Source organism: Penaeus chinensis, chromosome 41 (genome assembly GCF_019202785.1).
Source record: "Penaeus chinensis breed Huanghai No. 1 chromosome 41, ASM1920278v2, whole genome shotgun sequence".
NCBI classification, from domain to species: Eukaryota; Metazoa; Arthropoda; class Malacostraca; order Decapoda; family Penaeidae; genus Penaeus; species Penaeus chinensis.
Window position 1 is genome coordinate 11,397,221 of NC_061859.1, and position 7,500 is coordinate 11,404,720.

Below are 7,500 nucleotides of genomic sequence, written 5' to 3' on the forward strand. Positions count from 1 at the left end.
AAAAACAAAAACAACAAAGATACCAATAAACAAAAACAAAAACAACAAAGATACCAATAAACAAAAGACAAAAAACAAAAACAAAAACAACAAAGATACCAATAAAAAAAAAACAAATCTAAAAAACAACAACAAAAACAATAAAGATACCAATAAACAAATAAACAAAAAACAAACAAAAACAAAAACAACAAAGAAACCAGTAAACAAATCAACAAAAAAAACAAAAACAAAGATTTACGTCCGTTACCCCCCTTATCGCGGACAGATTTATCTCCGCGAATCTTATCTTAAAACACAGAGCGGGATTGTCGTCCGTCTGTGCTCAGAGTTACTCAGAGTGAAGGAAGTGTAAAGATCAGCGCTATCTTTCGGATTTTGTTATCGTGAACAATATGAGAAGATTGATTGGCAGTTGGGAAAGGGGGGTTAGGGTAGGGAGGGGGGTTGGGTAGGGACGGGGTATGGGATGGGGGGTATGGAAGGGGAGGGTAGGGATGGGGTTAGGGATGGGGGGTATGGGTGGGGAGGGTAGGGAGGGGGTAAGGAGGTAGGGTAGGTGGAGAGAAGGTGGAGGGGAAGGTGGAGGAAACGTGGAAGGGAAGGTGGAGGGATGGTGGAGGGGAAGGTGGAGGGAAGGTGGAGGGAAGATAGAATGAAGATGGAGGGGAAGGAGGAGGGGAGGTGGAGGGAAGGTGGAGAGGAAGGTGGAGGGAAGGTGGAGGGAAGATCGAGGGAAAATTGAGGGGAAGGAGGAAAAAAAGTGGAGGGGAAGGTGGAGGGAAGGTGGAGGGAAGATGGAGGGAAAATTGAGAGGAAGGAGGAGAAAAAGTGGAGGGGAAGGTGGAGGGAAGGTGGAGGGAAGGTGGAAAGGCTGGGAAATAAACTGGAAATAGGGAAAGAGGATGGAAGGTACATAAAGAGAAAACAGAAGAAGAAAAATAAATGAAAAGTAGATCAGAATAAAAAAAAAAAAAAAAAAAAAAAAAAAAAAATCGAGACGAGATTAAATCGATCACAAGAAAAACAAGCCTTAAAAAAACACACAAACCAAAAAATAAACAAGCTAAAAAAAAAAAAAAAAAATTAAAAAAAATAAAAGCGAAAGAAACAAGAAGAAGAAGAAAAAAAAGAAGAGTAACGAGACGAAACAAAAAGCGCTCAACCTAAAATAATAATAATAATAATAATAAAACAAAAATAATAATAAATAAATAAATAAATAAAAGCTCTTTCTCACCAATAATTTCCGACGCAGCAAACAACTTGTAGAGCAAATGATTAATGACAGACAACCAGCTGTTGGAAGCTGTCAAACGCGACGAAAGAAGCATAAAATAACCTGTCAAATAACCTGTTTACTGTACTTTATTGGTGTATTTTGGCAATGCTACTTGTGTTCATTGTTATTGGTATCATTCAAAATAAAATAAGATACATGTGTTTTTTTGGTATTTATATAATGATGGTAATGTAATAGCGTGTTTCAGTAGATGAATAATGTATTATTAGGCATTTTATATTAATATACTATCTTCAGGAACCGAATGGTGTTGAATTATATTGCAAGGAAAAATAGAGTTCATTTTCCAGTCTCAGTGCGTGTATATTGTTGAATTACGCTGCAAGGGTAAATAATATCGGTTTTATACATTTCAAATAGCTGGAAAAAGTATATTGGATATATAAAACTATACTGGATATATAAATATAATTAATTCAATAAGTCGTTATAAAATTAATGGTAGAACTCTGAATGAAAATCACGAAATCTTGAAATTCATACTTGAAATGCTGACGATATTTCAAACTTTTTAGTTATTTTTTTCTGATCGTTATTATAATGAGAATAAAAATTATCGATCGATCAACAGAATGGGGAGGAAGCTTCAAGGCGGAAGCATTATTACTAATATTATCTTTTTGATTATTAAACAAGCAACATGCATTGATGTTATATTTCTATTTTTTTTTTTTTTAGAGAAATGTAGAAGTCCTGAACTCCATGAAGGTGTCTATTATAGCAGTAATTAGCAGATTCTATTTCACGTAAGGATCAAACATTGAAAATCTGTACTATAAACCGAAGATAATTCTTATCAGAGAACGACAATCAGATTGTACATTGATAGATGGCTATTTACATACATCTGCCAAATGGATCTTTTAAATTAATGCAAATCCATTCGTAAGTGCATTAAGCCATATGCATACATGCACACACACACACACACACACACACACACACACACACACACACACACACACACACACACACACACACACACGCACACACACATACAGAAACACACACACACACACACACACACACACACACACACATATATATATAAATTTATATATATATATGTATATACATATACACATGACTGCCGCGATGGTCCAGTGGTTAGCACATTGGACCGAGTTCAATTCCCCGTCGCGGCGGTCGTAAAACTGCCTGCACTCTGACTGCTGGCTCGAGTCCGAGAAAACGACATACCGCCTTCAGAAGTCAAATGCAGGTGTCGTAGAGGAAGTCACCACCGTTGCACACGTGTTAGCGCGCCAAACTGCGGTTGATTAGGAAGGGCATCCAATCAGGAAATAGTGAATTGAGAGAGGCCAATGTTCGGCAGTGGAATGAATGGCTGTAAAAAAAAAGAAAAAACAAAAATTCACACACACACATACATATATGTATATATACACACAAATATATATATATATATATATATATATATATATATATATATATATATAAAAATATATACATATATGAACATGAATATGAATATGCAAGTATGTATGTATGTACGCATGTATGTGTGTTTGTGTTTATGTATGTGTGTGTACGCGTGAGAGAAAGAGTCTCTTTGACAGACAGACAGAAACCGGTAGATAAACAGATAAACAGTACAGAAGATAGGTAGATTCAAGAAGTAGATTAGGCGATGAATGAAGAGATACACAAATGCATAAATGTTTAATAAAACGCAATCACACAGATAAGAAAATCACCCAAACAGAAGGAAGGGAAGAAGAGAGAGGGGGAGAGGAGAGGGGGAAGGAGAGGAGGGGAAAGAGGGGAGAGGGGAAAGATAATAGGGGGAGAGGTGAAGGGAAGGAGAGGGGAAAGAGAGGAGGGGGAGAGGAGAGAGGTAGGAGAGGAGGGTGAGAGGAGAGGGGAAAACGAGGAGGGGGAGAGGAGAGGGGAAAGACAGGAGGGGGAGAGGAGGGGGGAAGGAGAGGAGAGGGAGAGGAGAGGGAGAGGAGAGGAGGAGAAGAGAGGGAGGGACATAGGACAGTGGGGAAATAGGAAGGATGGGAGGAAGAGGAGTCGTGGAGAGGAGGAGGGGAGAAAGGTTTAGCAGTGCAAAGGGGAGGGAATGGGATGGGATGAGTGTGGGGGAGGGGTTAGGGGAAGAGGTAGGGAAAAAGGGGAAGGAAGAGGTAGCGGAGAAGGGGAGGAGCATTGGGAACGACGAGGAGAAAGGGTAGGCGGGGAATGGGTAGGGGAGGAAGGATAGGGAGGGAATGGTGGAGAAGATAGGCAGGGGAAAGGGGAAAGGAATGGGAATGAGGAAAGGGGGAGAGAGTGGGGGAGGGTGGAAAAGCAAAAGGGGGAGGCGGCGAGAGGGGGAGGACAGACTATGTAAGGGGTAAAGGCAAGAGGATGAGAACGTGGAAGAAGGCAGAGAGGGGAGAAAGGGAGGGGAAGGGTATGGAGAAGGAGGAGGATTTGATTTAAGGGGTGCCGGCACAAAGGCACCCTTGCGCCAGGTGAGACAGGCACCAGTAGCGGCACTATCTGGGTAAAGGAAGGGTGGGTATAGGGGAAGAATAGGGGAAAGGGTAAAGGGGGGTAAGGGTAAAGGCGAGGTAAGGAGTTGAGAGGGGCGCCAGGGAGTCGGGGGGTAAGGAGGGGGGGGGGGGAGGAGAGGGGAGGGAAGTGTCAAGAGAGGTGGCATGGAGTCGAAAGGTGAAGAGGGAGGGGGAGGGTGATGGAGTAGGGGGGAAGGGAGAGGGTTGGGGGAGGGGGGAAGGGAAAGGGTTGGGGGAGGGGGGAAGGGGGAGGGTTGGGGGAGGGGGGAAGGGAAAGAGTTGGGGGAGGGGGGGAAGGGAGAGGGTTGGGGGAGGGGGGAAGGGAGAGGGTTGGGGGAGGGGGGAAGGGAGAGGGTTGGGGGAGGGGGGGAGGGAGAGGGTTGGGGGAGGGGGAAGGGAGAGGGTTGGGGGAGGGAGGAAGGGAGAGGGTAGAGGGAAGGGAAGAGAAGGGGAAATGGGGAGGAAAAAAGGGAAGAGAGGGGTAGGGGGAAGGGGATGGGTGGAAGGGAGGGGGAAGGGGGATGGAGGGGGGTCTCAGTTGCGCGGCGCCAGCAAAGGTTTCTGCGATTCATTAGACCTTATCACTGTAATACAGATTAATCCGGCGTCTATCGCTGTGATTGACATCGGGATGAAAGTACCCGACTACTGCCCGTTTGGCCTCCCTCCCTCCCCCCCTCCCTCCCTCCCTCTTTTCTCCCTTCCCATACCCCCCCCCCCCCCCCCCCTATCCGTCTCTGCCTCTTCAGAAGTAAGGTAAGCTGGGGAATAAGATGCAGTACATACACATACGCACAAGCACAAAGATAGGCACACACACACAGACACATACACCAACCACCTCCCACCCCCCCCCACCCACCTAAACACACATACACCCCCCTCCCCCAACCCACACGCACCCCCCTCCCCTCCCCTCCCTTCTCCCCTCCCCCCCAGGCACACGCAACGGTACTGTCTGCATCAAATCGCTCGGCGAAGTGAAGACACGAGAAGCGAAAAAAGTGCGGACACACACCATTAGCGCCCAGCAGGTGGCAACACTGGTGGAGATATTATAAATTTACGTCGTAATTAAAGCGAATAAGGATGAAATGTGTTGGCAGAATGATACAGATGGATAAAGAAAATAGGGAAGCCACACACGCACCGTTGGTAGTGTTTTCTGCTTGAATTTTTGAAAAAATGACTTTTGGAGAAAAAAGAAGTGATGTTGTTGTTTGCTCAAAATAGAACGTAATGGATAATAAACGAATAAAAGTAAATAGATAGGTAGGTAAGATGAAGAGATACATAAATAAGAAAATGGATAATGATTAAATAAGACAAAATACATCGTTATTAAGCAGGCAATTAATGACAAAAAAAGAAAAGAAAATCCTTTTCCTATCTATATAATAAATCTTATTTATCATTGTAATTAATGAATGTCTGATACAAGTCTATATTTACAACAACGTATGCTTATACATATAGATATGTACCAATACACGCATATAAACTTCACTTACACACAATACCATGGTTATAAAACAGAAAATTACTAAAATATCACTGAAGTTTTCCTTTTATAAGACTACCAATTCATCTATCTCTTTATTCGGATGTCTATTTTCCTGTCACTCTGTCTATCTATCTATAAGGACGCTGAAAGTTACACACTTTTATTTGCTGATTTAAATTTCAACACCAACGAACAACGAACAAATATGACAGAAACGGTTAATTTTACTCATGTATTTTATCTATCATTTTCGGTGGTTTATGTCAGTTTGGCTAACGAGACTACTAGTTTTATAATTAGAAGAATGAAAAGATATTTGGTTTCTGAATCTCGGGCAATTTTATTATTTCATGTAGTTTTAGGTTATTTCGATTTGGTTGTAAATATCTATTTTTTTCTTCATTATGTCTGTGTCATAGCACTTCGTAGGACAACCTGGCCAAAAACACTTAATTTCAACACTTTTTGGCTTCTTTCTTAAGATATTGTGATTGGTACCGGTCTACAACTTTATTCCCTCGTTTTCCTCTTGCTTGCTTCCTTGCCTATCACTTCCTTCCCTCTTCTCCCATCTTTCTCCTCTCCCCTTATCTTCCTTCTCCTCCCCTTCCGTATTTTCCTTTTCCAAGTCCCTTTTCTTCCCTCTCCTAACCCCTTCCTTTCTTCTATTCTCTTTTTTCTCTTCTCCCTTCCTTCATTCTCTACCCCCCCTTTTTTCTTTCCTCTCCCCCTCCCTTCCTTCCTTTTCCTCCCCCCGTCCTTCCTTCTCCTCCCCCTTCCCTTTCCTCCCCCTTCCTTCCTTCTCCTCCCCCCCCTTTTTCTTTCCTCTACCCCCTTCCCTCCTCCTCCTCCCCCCTTCCTTCCTCCTCCTTCCCCCGTCCTTGTCCCCTTATCTCCTCCCCCCCCCCCGTCTTACCTTAAAGGGATGCCAATGATCAATATCACTTCCTTGACAGCTTACCACCCATACTGACGATCATATCAACGCCTTTTGTCACAGAGGAAGATTAATTATCAAAAACCGACAACTCGCTATCGTGTGTTGCCATCTCGCGTGTAAGAGAAAAAAAAATATTACTCTTTCTTTCTCTCACTCTCTCTCTCTCTCTCTCTCTCTCTCTCTCTCTCTCTCTCTCTCTCTCTCTTTTTTTTTTTTTTCTTTCTCTCTCTTTCTCTGTCTTTCCCTTCCTCTTTCTCTGTCTTTCCCTTCCTCTTTCCCTCCCTCCCTATCTCTTGCTTGCTCTCTTTTCTTGTATGTCTATATCTGTCTTTTATCTCTCTTTAAAAAAATATATATTATTATCTTCTCTCTGTCGGTCTCTCCTCTTTCTTATGGGTGAGGGGGGGTGAGGGGTGGTGGAGGGAGGGGGTCAATATCTCATTTACCCATTTGCATTTTTATCTTTTTCGCTCACTTGAACCGTCGACGCTACAGGTGTTAGCTTTGTTGTTAATATATGTTTAAACATTTTCATTAAGTTATCGTCAGCTTCACAAGGCAAATAAAATTACACGCTTCCTAAATATATATGTAAAGAAAGTCCGACCCCCCCCTCTCTCTCTCTCTACCTTCCCTCCCTCTCTCTTCCTCTCTCTCTCTCTATCTATCTATCCGTATATATCTTCCTCAACACCAATCGTTATTTAATTAGAATCAAAACTAGTTTTATTCAACATATTTTTTCGTAAGGAATGGTATAAGTCGAAATTTCCTGCAAATGCATTTGCAAGCATTCAAATATTTCATATCTCATTAGCATTTGATTAATTGGGACAAGAAAAGTCTTTTGATTCTTTCCTTACAGTGTTTATCACATTTATTGTCTGTTAGTAAAAATAAATACCAGAGTTAAACCAGAGTGATGTTATACAATTTAATAAGTTAATAATTCTATAAAAAAAAGGCAAAACGTAAAGACTACTTATTTATTTAGTTGCTCTCTATGCTAACATACTAAATTCACCTAATTTCCATATACTTCCCACAAACATATGTTTTAGAAGGAATTTTGACAGGTGTACTGTTCAAATCGGGTAATATATTCAGCTATTAGCTATGTTAATAACAGGGATACTTTGGAAATATACCTAATTCGATTTAGCATATATCATCCCATGACACTTAATGAATAATCGAAGACGAAATTCGGTTTATGCTCGTTTCCCTCCCT

At 42.0% G+C, this 7,500-nt stretch overlaps 1 protein-coding gene across 1 annotated transcript in view; it reads right to left on the minus strand.

The window, feature by feature from the left end:
* Positions 1–7,500, minus strand: part of LOC125047559 (EZH inhibitory protein-like) — a 43,676-nt gene that overhangs the window by 16,063 nt on the left and 20,113 nt on the right. The gene's annotated exons all lie outside the window — the stretch shown is intronic.